This window comes from Heterocephalus glaber, unplaced genomic scaffold, assembly GCF_053883595.1.
Source record: "Heterocephalus glaber isolate CG9 unplaced genomic scaffold, H.glaber_assembly_v1.0 deba00001481, whole genome shotgun sequence".
NCBI lineage: Eukaryota > Metazoa > Chordata > Mammalia > Rodentia > Bathyergidae > Heterocephalus > Heterocephalus glaber.
The window spans coordinates 27,209,287-27,229,885 of NW_028258317.1; positions in this window are offsets into that span (position 1 = coordinate 27,209,287).

Sequence of the window (20,599 nt, forward strand, 5' to 3'; positions counted from 1 at the left end):
AAATGGAATCCATAAAACAGATACAAACAGATTTCCAAGAGATTAAAAACGCCATCGAAAGTCTGCACAGCAGAATGAACCAATGTGAGGATAGAATTTCACATATAGAAGATAAGATTGCAATTAGTGAGGAGGAAAAGAAAAATTGCTTTAAAATTGTAAGGGAACATGACAAATAAATCCAGCAGCTGCTAGACGATGCAAAGAAGAATAACATAAGACTAATTGGAGTCAATGAAGAAAGAGGAGAGAGTGCAGATGACATAAAAAAAGTGTTCACAGAAGTGACGGCAGAAATCTTCCCAAGGAGGGGAAAAGAACTTGACATACAGATAAGTGAGGCACATAGGACTCCAGCTAGCCTTAATCAAAAAAATCTACACATAGGCATATAATAGTTAGGATTCCAGAAATCCAACAGAAGAACAAAATTCTACAAGCAGTGAGAGAAAAGAAACAAGTCACATACAAAGGAAAGCCCATCAGAATCACAGCAGACTTCTCAATGCAAACACTCAAGGCGAGAAGAGCTTAGAGTGATGTATTTCAAACCCTAAAGGAAAACAGCCTCCAACCTAGATTGATGTACCCTGCAAAACTATCTTTCAAAATTGTTGGAGAAATGAGATACTTTCACGTTAAAGAGCACCTCGAGAAATTCATGAATATCAAACCGGCACTCCAAAAAATTTTAGACAATACCCTAGGAAAAGACAATGAGGATCAAAACCCCAGGAAACCCAGCAGAATGAATCTATTGGTGGTGACAAATTAAATGCAAAGGGGGAGAATCCAACAAAAAGAAAAAGTCATGACAAGGCTTTTAAAACTTTTGACTTCATCTCCCTAATGAGTGTATAATTCAATCTTATTATTGTACTAATTAATGTTTTTCTGATTCTAGAGTTGCACACCTTTCCTTGTGCTATACTGGCTATTTATCATCTTCTTATGCCTACATTTTAATTGGGTTGTCTATTAATGAGCTCTAAGAATTCTTTATATATTCTGGTCATAGGTTATATGCATTGTAAATATGGTCTGTTTAAGGACTACTTTTCATTTTAATGATGTCATTTAAAGTTCTAAATTTTGATGGAATCTCATTTATCAATTTTTTTCTTTTATACATCATGTCTTTTGTATCCTAGGTAGTTTCTGCCTACCCTGAATTCATAAATATTTTCCCTTATAATTTCTTCTTAAAGTTTTCTACTTTTAGGCTTTCTTATTTAGGTTCATAGATCCCTTCAAGTTATTTTCATATATGGAAAAAAAGTGTTGAGATTAATTTTTTATATAAGGATACCAGGTGTTCTACTGTCATTTGCTGAAGACACTATCTTTTCCTCGGCTCTTGAATCGAGTCTATATTCTATAAAATGCTAATGTTAAATAATCTTTTAAAACTCAGTGGACCATATATGTGTGGTTCTCTTTCTAGATTCTCTGTTTTATTCAAATGATCTATATGCCTTTCCTTACACCAACACTGCCTTGATTACTGTAGCTTTAGAAGAAGTCTTAAAATTAGGTACTAAAAGTCTTCCAACACTGTTTTTGTTTTTGTTTTTGTTTTTGGCTTTTCTGGGTCCTTTGTACTCCTACATAACTTTTAAATTTCAATATCTGATTCTTCATTTATAGCAAGTATACACAGACCTGAATTTTTATATATACCTTGTGTTTTCTAATCCTGCTAAATTCAAGTACAAGTTCTAGGGGCTCCTAGAGATTTCTTAGTATTTTCTCTGTAGAAGATCATTTCATCTACATATAAAGATTTTGCTTCTACCTTGCCAATCCTATCCTAATTGTGTCATTTTATTGCCAGACTATTTTGATTGGCCCTATGTTTCAAAGTTTAATGGACAGATGAGGAGTAAGCATATCTGCCTTTGTTTTCCACCTTAAGGAGAAAGCATTGTATCTTCTCCATTCATGTAAGGCATTTGTGCTGGAAGTATGGAGTACATGTCTTTAATCTGTTGAGAAGTTTCTGTTCTACTTCTAGGCTCCTGATAGCTTTTACCATGAACAGCTGTAGAATTTAGTCCAATACTTTTTCTCCAACTAGTGACAGGGTCATATGGCTTTTTCCTTTCCTCTGTTAAAATGATGACTTTTGGGGGTGGATCTTCCAATGCTGAACCAACACTGCCATCCCTATAACAAATCCACTTTCTACATCCTGCCAGATGTGACTTCTAATAGTTTGTTTTGTTAAACAAATTTCTGTCTGTGTTCATATTTTTTCTTCTATTATCCTCATCCAATTTTAGGATTAGCACAATGTTGAGTTCCTAAAATGAGGGGAGAAGTGTTCCTTTTTTTCCGCTTTAATTGTTTGATATAATTTATCAGTTAAAATATTTATGAGCCTGCTGTTGTTATAGAGGTAGGTTTTCAAGCTAGGAATATAGTTTCTTTAATAGGTGCTATTCAAATTTTATATTTCCTCCAGAGTTAGTTTCATTACTTTGTCTTCTAAATTACTTCTTAGAAGTTGTCAAATTTATTTCAAAAAAGATTTCTGTAATATTCTTTCTATATCCTTTTAAATTCTGTAAAATCTGTGGTAATGTCGCCTAGATCTTAATAGTGTAATTTTAAAAATGTATAACTGATATTGTGTAACAGGAAGAAAATGTCTAAAAGAGCAGGGGAATTGGGAGGGGTAGGGGAAGGGAAAAAAGGGAAAGGAATAAATATGAGAAGAGGAAAAAAATGGAAACAAGGTCTTTGTAAATAGGGAAGGGTGGAGGGGGTGAAGGGAGGGCAAGGGAAGGGGGACAAAATAAAAAAGAACCAAGAGACTCATGTAATGAGTCATTAATGGGCACTTTTGAAAAGTATTTATTTTTATGATTCTGTGTGTTGGATAGTGTTTGAAAATGGAAGAAGGAAGATGGTAGAAAATTGAAATAGTGAGAATCAGCATTTTTTTTCTATAATAGATGAGAATCATATTGTTCTTTTGCTATCTTCCTGCCCAGGATTTGTTGACTGGTGCAATCAAGTGAAGGAGCAGTGGTGATGGATGTCAGATGATTATAATTTCTGTGTTGTTGTTCCAGCCATCAAAAGTCTGAAATATTTTCAGAATTTCTGCAGCTGCAGCTGATGCCATTTCTGAACAATGATCATAAGAATTTGCACATAAACATGGATTAGTGTGGTACTAATGTGAGCCTTGGAAACTAATACACTCTTCAGCTATTCATTTTTACAGTATGAATGTCCAGTCTTATGGGAACAGTGCCTTTGCTCCAGGAAGCTATTCAATGGCTTTCAGAATAGCACAGGTATTAAATACAAATTAACTTCATACCTGAAAGTATATTGTTTCTTTTTAAACATTAAAAGTCAGGAAATTAAATTTGAAGTTTATATTTATAGACTAACTTTTTCTGCAAAAAAGTGTAGGTACATGGACATTATGGATTGACTGACTAGCTGCTGTTTGAGCTAAACTAAAAGTAATGATTAGGTATTTTTGTCATATTTAAATTGAAAAGCTTTGGAGAAATTATTTTCATAAAATTTAGTTTTTACCTCAGAATAAAACTTTATTTCTTCAGTCTTTTAAGATATATTTTTCCCCCTAGGAATGTGGCTTTTACTCATAGGATGGGAAAACAAAGGCAAATAAGATATTTCAAATTTTCCAATCAATTACGTTTTGTATAAATTCTTATTTCTGCAAAAATCAATATTAATATTTGAGGAGATCAAAGTGATATGTTGAATTTTCTTCAGCTCCTTTTTGAAATGGGTCTGTTTTAAATTTCTTGTTTATTATATAATGTTTTTCTTTTACTATATAAATTAGATTTTAAAGTATACTGACTGTGAAGTAGTCAAAAGGGACTTTGGTAGTATTTTCTCAGGGGAGTATTTCACAAGTTATAAATGCCACAGAGAAGGCAGTTGTGAAGATAGAAATTCATATATTTTTGGTAATGATATCTTATTATGTAGTGTAAAATAAAAATGTTTTATATACTGAAGAATACAGTGGACCATTGACTTACAAACTGAATTTGTTCCTAAGGGCTGGTTGTAACTCAAGTTGGTCAATTGAAGACTTGGGCTCCTCACATGTCCTTTAAAGCCTCTCTCCTGTGTACAGGCAGATCTCAGTGTCCTTAGGGAGACATTAACCCAGGATGTTGTAATGTTCCTTTCAGAACTCCGAAAGGGTGAAATCTGTATCTGAGATTATCTAGAAACACAAGTGGCCAAAACACAGGTTGTAACTCAAGACTTTGTTCATCAGTTAAAACTAAAATTCTGGTGGTAACTCAAGTTGTTCACATCAGACCAGCCATAACTTGAGGGTACTTATCCTTTGATGCTCATCCATACTAAAATAAGGTGAGAGATAATGCTTCTGGGTTAGAAATCCAGATCGAAACTCAGTTGTCCCACCTATGGTGTTCATAAAAGTTAATAAATCTCTTTTATCTTTTATTTATTTATTTTTTATTAAATTCTTTTATTGGTACATTGTAGGTATACAACACAATTACATTTCTCATTGGGAATTGTACCTTTACATAATGCATCTTAGTTGTTATTTTTTCCCCACCCCTAGCCCTCCCTTCAAGCCCTCTACTCTTCCCTATTTACAAAGACTTTATTTCCATTTTTTCCATTTCTCAGCATTTTTCCTTTCCTTTTTTTCCTTTCCCCTGGCCCTCCCACTTCCTTCCCCTTTGCCCCTTTTCTTCCTATTTCACATTATCTATTATACATTTATTCCTTATTGACACTTTCAGTTTCTCACACCAGAGAAACTATTCAGTATTTATTCGTGTGTCCTATTTATTTCACTTAAGAGTATTGCCTCAATGTCCATCCACTTAGCTATAAATGTCTCTAATTTCTCATTTTTTATGGCTGAGTAGTACTCCTTTTTATAAAAAAAAACACATTTTCTTTATCCAGTCTCCAGTTGATGGGCATTTGGGCTGTTTCCAAGTTTTAGCTATAACAAACTGTGCTGCTATGAACATGGGTGCACATATATCACTGTGGTATGATTCTTTTAATTCTTTGGGGAAGATCCCCAGCAGTAGAATAGCAGGGTCAAATGGGACTTCCAGTCCTAGTTCTTTGAGGTATCTCCATACTGATTTCCACAGTGGTTGCACCAGTCTACATTCCCACCAGCAGTGGAGAAGGGTTCCTCTTTCCCCACAGCCCCACCAGCATTGGTTATTGGTTGATTTCATGGGAGCAGCCATTCTTTCTGGAGTGAAGTGGAATCTCAGCATTGTTTTCATTTGGATCTCTCAAATGACCAGTGATGTTGAACATTTTTTCATGTATCTATTTACTATTTCTACTTCTTTGTGTGAGAAATGTCTGTTCATTTTAGATGCCCATTTTTGGACTGGGTCTTTACATTGGGGAGATCTGATCTTTTTAAGTTCTTTATAGATTCAAGATAGTAGACCTTTGTCTGAGGAAGAGCATGTGAAGATTTTTTCCCACATTGTGTGTTGTCTCTTCACACTGCTGGTGGTTTCTCTTGCTGTGCAGAAGCCTTTTAATAAGAAGAGATCCCACTTGTTGATTGTTTGTGCTAGTTCACTAACAACTGAGGTTTTGTTCATAAAATCTTTTCCTGCACCAATGTCTTCAAGGGTTCTACCTAAACTCTGTTCCAACTGGTTCAGAGTTTCTATTTTAATATTTAGATCTTTAATCCATTTTGATTTTGGTTTAGTGCATGGTGAGAGATACAGGTCTAATTTTAATCTTTGGCAAGTTGAAGCCCAATTTTTCCAGCACCATTTATTAAAGAGGCTATCTTTCCTCCAGTGAGAGTGTTTGGCTCCTTTATTGAAGATGAGATGGCTGAATGTGTCTGGCATTGTTTCTGCATCTTCTAATGTGTTCCACTGGTCCTCAAGTCTGTTTCTTTGTCAATACCATGCTGTTTGCATCACAGTAGCTTTGTAGTATGGTTTCAGGATAGGAATTGTGATATCCCCTGCCATGTCTCTATTACCTAGAATTGCTTTTGCTATTCTGGGTCTCTTCTTGTTCCAAATCAATTTTTGAATTGTTTTCTCGAGATCTGTGAAGTGTACTGTTGGGATCTCAATTGGAATAAGTATGACCACTTTCACTCTATTAATCCTTCCTACCCAGGAGCAAGGGATGTCTTTCCATTTTCTGATATCATCTTCAGTCTCTCTTTTCAGAGTGCCATAGTTTTCAGAGAAGAGATCTTTGATTTCTTTCTTTAGGATGATTCCTAGGTATTTCAGTTTTTTGGATGCTCTTGCGAAAGGAATTATTTGCCCTATTTCTCTCTCAGTGAGTCTATCATTCGTGCAGAGGATAGCTACTGATTTTTGTGTGTTGACCTTGTAACCAGCTACTTGACTAAATTTGGTTATTAAGTCTAGAAGACTTTTGGTGGAGCTCTTGGGGACTTCTATATAGAGTATCATGTCATCTGCAAATAATGAAAATTTGACTTCTTCATTACCTGTCTTTATTCCTTTTATTTCTTTCTCTTGTCTAATTGCCATGGCTAATGTTTCCAGAACTATATTGAACAAGAATGGTGGTAGTGGACATCCTTGTCTTGTTCCTGATTTTAGTGTGAAGGATTTCAGTTTTTGACCATTTAGTAGGATATTGTCTGTTGGTTTTTCATAGATGGTTTCTATCAGTTTGAGGTAGACACTATCTATTCCAATTTTTTGTAGGATTTTTATCATAAATGCATGTTGGATTTTGTCAAATGCTTTTGCTGCGTCTATGGAGATAATCATATGGTTATTGTCCTTGGCTCTATTGATATACTGTATTACATTGATTTATTTTCAGATATTGAACCATCCTTGCATCCCTGGGATGAATCCCACTTGATCAGGGTGTGTGACCTTCTTGATGATCTTCTGCATTCTGTTTGCCATTATCTTCTTAAGGATTTTTGCATCTCTGTTCATTAGCGAGATTGGCCTATAGTTCTCTTTTTCAGTTCGGTCTTTCTCTGCTTTGGGGATCAAGATGATGCTTGCTTCCAGGAATGAATGCGGGAGTATTGCTTCCCTTTCCATTTCATTGAAGAGTTTAAGCAGTAGTCGCAGCAGTTCCTCTCTAAATGTCTTGTAGAATTCAGCAGTGAAGCCATCAGGGCCTGGGCTTTTCTTAGTTGATAAGTTTTAATTACATTTTCAATTTCATTGGTTGATATTGGGTTGTTCAGAATTTTTAGGTCTTCTTCATTCAACTTTGTTAATTCATATGTATCTAGGAATCTGTCCATTTCTTCTGTGTTGTCCATCTTATTGGCATATAGGTTCTGGAAGTAGGTATTGATGATCATCTGGATTTCTGTTGGGTCTGTGGTCATTTCACCCTTTTCATTCCTAATTGGATGGATTTGGGCCTTTTCTTTCCTTTTTCTGACAAGATTGGCTGAAGGTTTGTCCATTTTGTTGATTCTTTTGAAGAACCAACTCTTGGCTTCATTGATTTTTTGTATCATTCTCTTAGTCTCCATTGCATGGATTTCTCCTCTGATCTTTATAATTTCCTCCCTTGTATGAGCTCCTGCTCTTTTTTTTCTAGAAGCTTGAGGTTCAGCATCAGGTTGTTTAATTGGGCTCGCTCTGTTTTCATAATATGCATATTCACTGCTATGAATTTCCCTCATAAGACTGCTTTCATTGTGTCCCATAGATTCTGATATGTTGTATTGTCATTGTCATTTAATTGAAGGAACTGTCTGATTTCTTCTTTAATTTTCTCTGTAACCCATTGGTTATTCAGAAGTGTGTTGTTCACTTTCCACGTGTTTATGAAATTTTTTGAGTTTCTTTTCCTATGGATCTCCAATTTCATCACACTATGGTCTGATAATATACAGGGGATAATTTCAATTCCTTTGTACTTACTTAAATATGTTCTATGTGTGAGTATATGGTCTACTTTTGAGAATGACCCATGTGCAGCTGAGAAGAATGTGTATTCTGATTTTGTGGGGTGGAAGACTCTGTAAACATCTGTTAAGTTCATTTGTTCAAGAGTTCGATTGAGTTCTAGTATTTCATTCCTTATTTTTTGTCTAGTTGATCTATCTATTTGTGACAGTGGGGTGTTGAGGTCCCCCACTACAACTGTATTAGTGCATATATGACTTTTCATGTCTGTTAGTATTTGTTTTGTATAGTTGGGTGCACTAGTGTTTGGTCCATATATATTTATGACTGTCATCTCTTCCTCCTGGGTTCTTCCCTTTACAAGGATGTAGTGTCCTTCTTCATCTCTCTTAATCAGTGTTGGTTTGAAATCTACTTGATCTGCAAAGAGGATAGCTACTCCTGCTTTTTTTTGGGTTCCTGTCACATGGAGTATTGTTTTCCACCCTTTAATTTTCAGTCTATGAGTTTCCTTTTCAACTAAATGTGTTTCTTGTATGCAGCATATTGTTGGATTTTGCTTCTTGACCCATTCTGCCAGTCTATTTCTTTTGATTGGTGAATTGAGACCATTCATATTGATGGTTATAACTGAAACGTATTGACTTGTCATTGCCATGACATTTTCTTTTTGTTGGGTTCTCCCCTTTTACATTTAATTTCTTGTCATGACAGGTGGGTTCACTCTGCTTTGCTTCCTGAGGTTGTGATCCTCAATATGTGTTCCTAGGATATTGTGTAAAATTCTTTGGAGTTCTGGTTTGGTGTTCACAAAGTTCCTAAGGTGCTCTTTATCATGAAAGTATCTTATTTCTCCATCCATTTTGAAAGATAGTTTTGCAAGGTACATCAATTTGAGTTGGAGGCTGTTTTCTTTTAGGGCTTGGAATATGTCACTCCAAGCTCTTCTTGCCTTGATGGTTTGTGTTGAGAAGTCTGCTGTGATTCTGATGGGCTTTTCTTTGTATGTGATTTGTGTCTTTTTCTCTGACTGCTTGGAGAACTTTGTTCTTCTCGTGTGTTTTTGGAATCTTAATAATTATATGCCTCTGTGTAGATTTTTTTTGATCGAGGCTATTTGGAGTCCTATATGCTTCACTTATCTGTATGTCAAGCTCTTTTCCCCTGCTTGGGAAGTTTTCTGCCATTATTTCTGTGAAGAGATCTTTTATGTCATCTCCACTCTTTCCAGTTTCTTCATTGAGCCCAATCAGTCTTATCTTATTCTTCTTTGCATCATCTAGCAGCTGCTGGATTGATTTCTCATGTTCCCTTCTAATTTTGAAGCAATTTTTCTTTTCCTGGTCACTAATTGCAATCTTATCTTCTATATGTGAAATTCTGTCCTCACATTGGCTCATTCTGCTGTGTAGATTTTCAATGGAGTTTTTCATGCCCTGGAAATATATTTGTATCTGTTTTATGGATTCCATTTGTTTCTTATGTTGGGATTCCATCATGTTCCTCAGCTCCTCTCTAGATTTATTAATCATGCCTTGCACTTGGGGCACAATTCCTCCTGTTATCTGAGAAATTATTTCTGATTTCATTTTTTCCGGATCCCCTTTTGTTGTTAGTTCAGTGGGTCCAGGTGGTTGAGTATCAGAGTGTTCCATTTCATTTCCCTTTGGGGTTGCTGTAGGTGATTTGAAAGTCTGGTTTTGAGACTTATTTATGTGTTTTCTCATTTTGACTGGGGCAGGGGGCTGTTAGCACCTGCATGGATTACCTTCTCTGAGCTGGGAGAGATGGGACAGGGCCCAGGAGCAGCGGTAGGGATGGTGGCCCAAAAGCCCTTTCCTGTGGGCTGGGAGCAGTGGGAGGTATGTTGACTGGGAAGAACCTTCCTCTGAACCAGGAGCAGTGGGATGGTGGCTCAGAATCCTCTACCTCTAGACCAGGAGCAGCGGGAATCTGTACCTTGTTCTGGTGGTCTGGTGTCCTCTGTTTCTTTGTAGTGTGGAACCAGGTGTCTTCCTGTCTGCAGTGGGTTGATTTAGCGTGTTCTGTGCAACTCAGGACCTTGGTAGGGTGTGCACAAACCTGCTTGTCTGCAGTGGGCTGATTTGGTGTGTTCTGCAGGACTGGGGACATCCTGAGGTATAGCACTTGCAGCTAATCCCTCTGGCAACTGCCTTCTGGTTAGAGCTTGGCCTTTTCTCTTCTTGAATACAGTAAGTGGAATAGTGTTGTTTGGTTCAGCTGTTGGGCAGTCACTGTAATCCAGGTGTGTGTTACTTTTCAGATGGGCAAGTCAAGAACTGTTTTTACATGTCCTAGTGGGCTTGTTAGGCAAGAAATGAACCTGATGTGGCAACTATGTATGATTATTTTACAATCATCAAACAAAAGTGTGAAGCTAGGCACATGTCTGTTATCCCAGCGCTCTGGGAGGCTGAGGCCAGAGTATCCAAAGTGTGAACCCTGTCTCAACAAGGAAAAAGGAATAAAGCTCTTTTTAAAGTGCATTGGAATTTATCTGGGTAGGCCAAAAGAGTCTGTATTTCAACAAGATTCTTAGCAATTATCTGTCCTTCACTAGTGAGCCATAGAAAAACAGCATCACATTTATAGTAGTAAAAGATGCAAACAGAAATTTTGGGGACATTTAGAGATAAAAGAAAGCAGAAGTTACAGATAGTAATCTGGAGGACGTGCAGATTACATACTTTGGAAAAAATAAAATATATTAGACAAGTTGAAATTAAAAGGGGTAATCATTACATAAATGATATTTAGTTATTAATAATATAACCAGGAACATTATTAATATTATTAATTAATATTGAAGTAAATCAGTGAGAGCCAGAGTTATCTCATAATGTGTTGTAAAAAAGCAAAAATGTAAGATTTGATTATTTAAAATTGAGAGCAATTAGAATATTTAAGAGTGAATTGATAAGAATCTATGCCAGAGCAGATTTGCAAGCTATTGAGTATTATGAAATTAGAATATTTCTTGATATTTAAGAGCACTAAGAAAATGTATTGAATGAGTGTAAATATAAAATTATGATAAAAATGAAAGTGAGGCAGAATAGCAGATTCTACAGTTTACTCTAAAACCTTTTTTTCTTTTATGATTAGAATGTACAGACCATGTCTTGTGATCTAAGGATGATTCTGATGACACTGAGTAAATATTTGAACAAAACATTATCAGTATAAAATCAAGAATGTATATAGTATATGGTAGAACTGATTGCTATAGATTATTATTTATTCTCACCTTAATATATTTTCATAGCAAAGAGTAAATATTTTAATTTTTAACTTAGAGAAAGCTAAAAAGCTTCCAAAACCAATGCATGATTAGGAGGATAGATAAAATAAATTCTAGTTCTTTTTCTATTCCATTGTGATGTGAAATAATGAAAAAAGATTAATATTATGTGTTTCTATAGCTAGAATGTTGATTTATGTTACTTTGTTAATATCTGAGACCTTATTTTGCAATAATGATCTCTCTATTTTTCCACTAATACAACACTATTGTTTAGTATAGTTTTATATTAAACTCCAAGTAGTGTTACATTAGTTCTTTGTCTTTTTAAAAGATTTTATTTTTTGTTAGGATTTTTGGTACATTTTAAGTATACAATATAATGACATTCATCATTGGAAATTTGCACCTTTATGTAATCCATGTTGGTTCTTATTTTTTCCCCATTCCCCTACCCTTCCTTCAACCCCTCCACTCCTCCCTATCTACAAAGACTTTGTTTCCATTTTTTCTTTTTCTCATATTAATTCCATTCCCTTCTTTCTTTTCCCCTACCCCTCCCACTTCCCCTTCCTCTTTGGTATATAATACGATGACATTCATCATTGGAAATTTGTACCTTTTCATATCTTTGTTCTTAGTTTTTCCCCATTCTCCTGCCCTCCCTTCAACCACTCCATCTCTCCCTATTTACAGACTTTGTTTCCATTTTTTTCCTTTTCTCATATTTTTTCCTTTCCTTTCTTTCCTTTCCCCTGCCTCTCACAGTTCCCCTTCCCCTTCAGACTTTTTCTTCCTATTTCACATTATCTATTATACATTTTGATCCTTATTTACACTTTCAGTTTCTCACACCAGAGAAACTATTCCATATTTACACATGTGTGTCCTGTTGTTATCCCTCTAAAATATTGTCTTAGTTATCTGGATCATTTGCTTTTCAATAACATATTTGAAATAAATTTGTTGATGTCTACAAATTAACCAGTTGTCAGAATTTTAACTGTAGTTGCATTGAATATGTAGATCAAGTTGGGAAGAATGTATACCTTTATATTATTGAGGTTTTAGACTTATGTGCATGGAAGTTCCCTCAACTTACTTATATCTTCTTTGATATTTTTCTATCAGAGACTTTAGTTTCCCTCACATAGATATTTAACTTATTTTGTTAGTTTTATATTTGAGAATTATTTTGGTGCTAATGAACCCGATATTATTTATTTAATTTTAAATAAATTTGTTTATAGGTGGAATATAATAAGTTGATTTTAATATTGAATATCTCAAAACTTCATTGCAACTGTTTAGTAGCTCCAAGAGTTTTTTGTTGATATTTTTGGGATTCTATTTATAGAAAGTAATATCTTCTCCAGACAATGACAGTTTTATTTTTCCTTTACAATGTGCAAAAATTTTATTTTTTTTGTATTTTACCATATTAGTTATGACTGTTAATATGATGTTGAATAGAAATGATGATGACAGGCATATTTTTCTTGTTCTTCATAATAAAAGAAAATATTTGTTTCCTCAACAATTATCCATGGTGTCAGCTATAGGTTTTATTCTAGATTTTTAAAGTGGAGAAAGTTCTCTTGTATTTTTAATTTTGCTGCAGGTTTTAATGTTGAGCAAATGACTTTGTAAGTGTTTCAGCTTTCTACATCTATTGATATTATAATTCAATTTTCTTTCATAGTCTGTTGACTATGTTGGGTTATATTAGTTAATTTTCAAGTAATAAACTAGTCTTGCTTATCATACCTGTTTTTAATATAAAATTATTATCCATTGTTGGGTTCAGTTTGCTAATTTTTGACTATTTTTTAATCTATGTTAATGAGAATTATTGGCCCATAGTTTTACTTTTTGTAATATCTTCATTTGATTTGGTATTATGGTAATTTCACAGTCAGAGAATAAGTTAGGTTGAATTTCTCTGATTCTATTTTCTAGGACAAACTATACAGAATTCATCAATTTCATATTTAAATATTTAAATATGAATTGTGAATCCATCCTGGCCTAATTCTTTTTGTTTTCACTATTAACTTTTTACTCTATTTTTGCTATAGATATTTAACTCTTAAGTTTTTTTTTTCCTCCTTTTGTGATGTTTGGTAGATTTTGTATTTCAAGGGATTTGGGTAATTTATTTAAGTTAAAAAATTGACGACATGAAGTTTTTCATCCTCATTTCTTATTCTTTAATGCCCAATGAATTATCAGTAGTCATGATACATTTTTTTTCTGATAGTAGTAATTTGTGTCTTTTCTATTTTTTTCTTACTTTACCAGGCCATATATTCATTTTTATTTTCTTAACCAGCTTTTGGTTTCATTGATTTTTATTGTTGAGTTCCTGTTTTCAGTTTCCTTGATTTATGCTCTGATTTTTATTGTTTCTATTCTCCTTATTTTGGATTTAAATCAAACTCACTTTTGAATTTTTAAACAACTCTTTATTCTATTTTGCCTTCCAGAATTATATTTTAAGTGAATGTACTCTTCTGCTTTAGAAGTTTTTAAACAAACATTTTTTTCATTGTTTCCTCATTTCATCATTTTGGATGGAAAGTCAATTGTAATTCTTGATATCAGTTTTTCAAAACAAGATGTTTTAAGAGTATTTTGTTTGCCTTTTGTTTAATTTAGTTTGATTTTCATTACCAGTTGTTATTTTTCTATCAGGTGTTTTCAACCTATGACTTGATTTAGTTTATGAGTTTTGAAATATGGTTAGTTAACATCTTCTTAAGTATTTCTCTTCACATTTGTCGCACCTTTCAGTGTTCCCTATTTGACATTTATATTATTTATTTGCTCAATTTTCTTATGATTTTGGAGAGGAGGAGTAGAGCTTTTTTAATCAGCCTTTGTTATTTGTTTATTCACCATTCCTACAATGTATTAATCCTATATAATATTCTTTTTTTTTCTTTTTTTTTTGAGACAGTGTCTTCACTTCAGGCTAGCCTTGAATTCACTATGCAGCCCAGGCTGGCCTTGAGCTCCCTGGAACCCTCCTTCCTCAGCCTTCCCAGTGCTGGGAGTAGAAGTGTGCACTACCACATCTGACTAATCCTATGTAATATTCTCATAGAAGTACCAAATCTGACTAATCCTACGTAATATTCTCATAGAAGTACCAAATCTGACTAATCCTATGTAATATTCTCATAGAAGTACCAAATCTGACTAATCCTACGTAATATTCTCATAAAATATTATCTGGAACATTTTTTATTTAACATGGTATTATTAGTCCTAGTCATAAACACACATGCACACACACATTTTACATACATTAAATATATATTTTTTAAAAATCAAAACTGTTAGTACTAGAAAAAAAGTATGAAATTTTCATGACTTGCTAAAATGTGAATACTGTATATATACACACACTTTTTTAATTAAAAGTAAATTCATCACCATTAATGGATATAAAATCATTGTAAAAAAAACAAAAGTTTTTAATGGTCATTATCACAACATTAAAAAACATCGAATGCCTATAAGTAGAAATAGCAAAATATATGTATGTTTTCTATACTTATAAAAATAAAACATAGTTGTGTAAATTTTTTTTTTTTTTTTTTGGTACCGGGGATCAAACTTGGGACCTTGTGCTTGTGAGGCAGGCAGAGGAACTACTGAGGTAAATCCTTGGCCCAGTTAAGTGCAAATTTTAAAGATCTAAATAAATTTTCTATTATTTGAATCTATTAAAGTATTTGAAAAGCCTGCATTTTAAAAGTGTTGCATTAATTTAAGGAAATAACATTCAAAATTCTATATAAGTTATATATTTGTGTAAATCAAACCTGACTCCCTAGTACTAATTTAAAGTCCAGCTACTAAATGAAAACTTGATAAAGAAACACAAAGTTAGAGAAATTATAGTTTTAGTTATGAAAACTATTAAAAAACTACACTAATTTAGAAGTTGTGTATTTGTTGTAAGAATTCACAACAACTAATGGAACATATTTAATGATTGTTTGGTTTCCAGAATTTTTTTTTTTTGGTACCTTGGATTGAACTCAGGACTTCATGCTTTCAAGACAGGAGGTAGAACCACTGAGCTAAATCCCTGGGCCTTTAATGATTGTTAAATGAGTATACCCAGACAAGGTGAAAATTTTCTGGAACAAATGGTTTTTAGTTCATTTAAAAATACACATTTTTGAAAGGATGATAAACCTTGACTAATACAACATACAGAAGTCAATTATAGGTACACAATAGATTTAAAGGACAAAAGTAAAGCGATAAAGCTTTTACAGCTAAACATATTTATATGTGACAATGAAGCAGGTAAATTTTCTTCAACAAACTACAATGTGAAAAGTAGTTTAACAAATTAAACTCCATTAAAATGTAATACTAATTAAAATACATCATTAAGAAGAAATTCAAGTCAAGTAATGTGAGAACATATTTGCAGTGCATTTATCTAGCAAAGACCTATACCCCTGCTACTTAATGAATTTCTTCAAATACTAAGAAAATGATTCTCCCATAAAAATGGGTAAAAGTTTGCATTGTACTTTCCCAAATGAGGTTTTTCTAAATATAAATATTAATTTGAGACATTTAAATAGTTATCAATAAGAAATGAAAATTACCATATGTAGTTAATAGAATGGATAAAATAAAAATAACATGTAATACCAAGGTTTATTGCAGATGTACATCAATGGAAATTTCCATATATTTCTGTTCAGAGTATACATTGGCCAAGTTTCTTAGAGGTATTATGCTATAGTATCTACTAAAATGCAGCATACATCCAGTAATCCTGTAACCCCTTTTTATTCCACCAATCCTTTCAATGACCATGTATAGAAATGCTTCCACAAAGCAGCATTTATATTAACCAAAAACATTGCAAAAATATCCACAAATTATAGAATAGATGTGGCATACTAAGAAAACAATAGCTGAATAGATATATTGTAGCATATTAATAGAGCATGGTATAAAGTATACAACATGCAACAAAATGGGTGAAACTTTAAGCATAATTTGAATAAATAAGGTTAGAGAGAAGAGTATAAATAATTTCACTTATGTAAAGCTTTAAAAGCAGTAAATACAAAATGATAATATTTCAGAATGCATACCTACTGTAAAACTATGAAAAAAGCAAGAAAGCATTTACTTACAATTGCCATCAAAACAGTGGCTGTATGCAATGATGAGGAAAGGAATTTTAATTTTAAAGAGTCATGCATGAACCTTCTAAAATGTTAAAAATATTTAATTTCTTGACCTGATAAGCAACATGCGGGCATTTAAAAAATAATTTGTTGGGCTGGGGATTTAGCTCAGTGGTTCTGTTACCTGCCTCACTGGCACAAGGTCCCAGGTTTGATCTCTGGTACCAAAAAAAAAAAATTATTTGTTGAATGGTACATATCCTTTTATGCATTCTATGTATGTAAACTTCATAATAAAAATTTAAGATAAAAAACCTGAAATATCCATGCAATCCATTAACAAATATTCTGATTGTAGGCGTTCTGATTATTAAAGGAAGATTCATAAGCAAATCAAGGATGATGGATACATTGTGCATGAGTACATTGTGTGTATAAATATATGATGCCAATTTCTGTTTAAAAATTTCATTTCCAAATTTGATCAGTTAATTAGTAATGAAAATAAATTTAGTTTGAATAATAGCCACAAAATCTAAATGGGAGTTACAAAAAATAAATACATATAATGAAGACAGTTAAAATAGAAATGGAAGCTGGACATTTTAAAAATGCTTCACACAGTATAAAACTTTGCTTTCTTAAAATTTGCTTATTTTCACACTTATTTAGAACAGTAAAAGGAAAACTGTATTAAATATTTTAATTTTGTAAATTAAATCTTAACTGACTCTTTCTGTGTCCTCCTTTGGATAAGTTACTGTGATGTGAATTTAGAGATTTGTGCTTAAACTATACATTTGACAAATTTATGTAGATGTTTTAAGTGCAGGTTTTTTTCAGATATTTTACTAAGCTAAATTATTCCTTGATACGTAGAGAATGGGATTAAATGTATATGACAGTACCATCATTTCAGATATATTGGTAGGGGGCACAATTTGCACCCTGTACAATGAAAAAAAGGAACTTACTTTCATGTAAAAATCATAATAATCTCTTTCATTTTAGGATAGTATATGATTCAACATTCTTATCACTGGGACACATACCCAATACCCACAGGAATATTAAAGAAAGAGAGATTTAATTTGACCCATGGTTTTAGGAATTTAATCCATCATCATCTATCTACAAGGGAGAAATATGATGGTAGAAAGGCATAGAGAAGCAAAAATATGAAATTCATGGCACTAGGGAGGCAGAGCAAAGAAATAATTACCTTCCACAGGAAGGGAAAAGGGGTCAGACATGCACAAAACTGTGCTTTACTAATTTTCTTGATGAATGTAAAGTCAATGAACTTTACGCAGTTAATTGAAGTTGTGAACTTGAAATCTAAACACATATTCTTAAATTATTCCTACTCTCAATGTAAACAAAATATGAAGTCAGTGATTCCATGCAACAAGTGAGAACTATGCTGTGTACAAATGGAAATCCAACAATATCTGCCAAAATTTCAACAGCTTTATTGTTTCAAAAGTTTAAGTTGAATTCTCTTTTAAGACTCAAGACTAACTCTTAACTGTGAAGTTCTCTGAAGATAAAAGACAAGTTATGTAATCCCAAGGTATAATGGCACAGGGTAAACATTACTGTTACACAAGAGAAAAATAGTAGGATAGAAGAACACTATCCAAAACAAGACCAAAATCCAGCAGAAAAACAATAAGTCCTGTAAATCCATATCCAATACATGATGGTAATATGTGCATTTCAGAGGGCATAAGTAGTCCCGATTCCATGGCCTTACTGGTTGTAGCCTATGTGTCCTATTTCTTGGATTGGCTCCATTAATGGCCTGCAGCTTTCCTTGGCTGACTTCCCACTTTCCTCTCATATGTGAATTCCTGAGATCTTCACTGCATCTCTGGCTTTACATAGCTTCATGCATTTCCCTCTTAGTGGCTCCTTTCCTGGAACTCCAAGCCTTCATTTGAAATATTGTTAGAAGAATCTATGATACCACAACTCTTCAATTCTGCATGCCAATAGAATCAGCATCATATGGATGACACATAGGTGTGCTGTTAGCAAAAGCAGTAGGCAAGCCTCCTTAGACTATGAATGCAGGGTCCACCGAGTGACTGGATGGCTATGCACATTAAAATGAATGCCAAGGAATTTCTAGGCTGGTCTTCTAAAGCAGGCATCCCAGGAACTTTTCTCAAATATAGGGTCTACACTTGTACCTTTAAATCTACAATAGGTGTGGTCATATATATTTTTGAGATTCACTCAAGGTATCTTTCTTCTTGTTCCTCTACAAAGTACTGTTTCTTCTTGGTAGCATTAATCTCTTCAGCTACCACAACTCCTCTGTCTACAACTTCACACATGGTCATTTTTGGGCCCAAATTTAGGTTTTCCAAATTGCTCTGCTCTTTGCACCTGAATCTCACTATAAATCTGCATAAAAGTAGCCAGCAGTACTGATTCTGCAGCCTGATATTTGGACTGCCTTGACATTTCTTCCATCAGATCAATAAATTCACATCCTTTACATTTAGCCTCCTACAAATTATCAAGACATGGGGGAGCCACCATCCCAAGCTCCTAGAGCAGAGAAGCTGAGCCAGTCCCAGCACCCAGAAGGAAGCTTCCCTGCTGCCATCTGAAGCACCTAGGGTAGAGAAGGTGAGCCTTTCCCAGCACCTGGAAGGAAGTTCCCCCACCCCCATCCCAAGCTCCTAAGGCAGAGAAGGTGAGCCACAGGGCACCAGAAGCACTCCCCCCCACCCTGTAGAAATGAGATGACACTTAAAAATGCCTCAAAAACAGACTTCTGGATCACCTACAGTAACCCAAAAGGGAAATGAGATGAAAAACTCTGTTACTCAACTATCTGGACTCCCTGAACTGGCAACAAAAGAGGATCTGGGAAAAATGAAATCAGAAATAATTACTCAGATAACAGCAAAGATTGTGCTCATGGTGCAAGACATGATTAATAAATCTAGAGAGGACACAGATAAAAAAATAGATGATCTGAGGAACATGATGGAATCCCAACATAGGAAACAAATGGAATCCATAAAACAGATGCAAACAGATTTTAAGGAGATTAAAAACTCCATCAAAAGTCTGCACAGCAGAAAAAACCAATGTGAGGGTAGAATTTCAGATATAGAAGAAAACATTGCAATTAGTGACCAGGAAAAGAAAATTGCTTTAAAATTGTAAGGGAACATGAGAAATCAATCCAGCAGCTGCTAGACGATGCAAAGAAGAATAACATAAGACTGATTGGAGTCAATGAAGAAAGAAGAGAGAGTGCAGATGACATAAAAAAAAACTATTCACAGAAGTGATGGCAGAAAACTTCCCAAGGAGGGGGAAAGAACTTGACATACAGATAAGTGAGACATATAGGACTCCAGCTAGCCTTGATCAAAAAAAATCCACACATAGGCATATAATAGTTAGGATTCCAGAAATCCAACAGAAGAGCAAAATTCTACAAGCAGTGAGAGAAAAGGAAAAATCACATACAAGGGAAAGCCCATCAGAATCACAGCAGACTTCTCAATGCAACCCTCAAGGCAAGAAGAGCTTGGAGTGACATATTCCAAGCCCTAAAAGAAAACAGCCTCCAACCCAGATTGATGTACTCTGAAAATGTATCTTTCAAAACTGATGGAGAAATAAGATACTTTCATGACAAAGAGCACCTGAGGAACTTCATGAATACCAAACCAGCACTCCAAAGAATTTTACACAATAGCCTAGGAACAGACATTGAGGATCACAACCCCAGGAAGCAAAGCAGGATGAACCCATCTGGCATGACAACAAATTAAATGTAAAGGGGGAGAACCCAACAAAAAGAAAAAGTCATGACAATGACAAGTCAATATGTTTCAGTTATAACCATCAAGGTTAATGGTCTCAATTCACCAATCAAAAGAAACAGACTGGCAGAATGGGTGAAGAGGCAAAATCCAACAATATGCTACATACAAGAAACACACTTAATTCAAAAGGAAACACATAGGTTGAAAGTTAAAGGGTGGAAAACAATACTCCATGAGATGAGAATCCAAAAAAAGCAGGAGTAGCTATCCTCTTTGCAGATCAAGTAGATTTCAAACCAACACTGATTAAGAGAGATGAAGCAGGACACTACATCCCTGTAAAGGGAAGAATCCAAGAGAAAGAGATGACAATCATAAATATTTATGCATCAAACACTAGTGCACCCATTTATATAAAACAAATACTAATGGACATGAAAAGTCATATATACACTAATATAATTG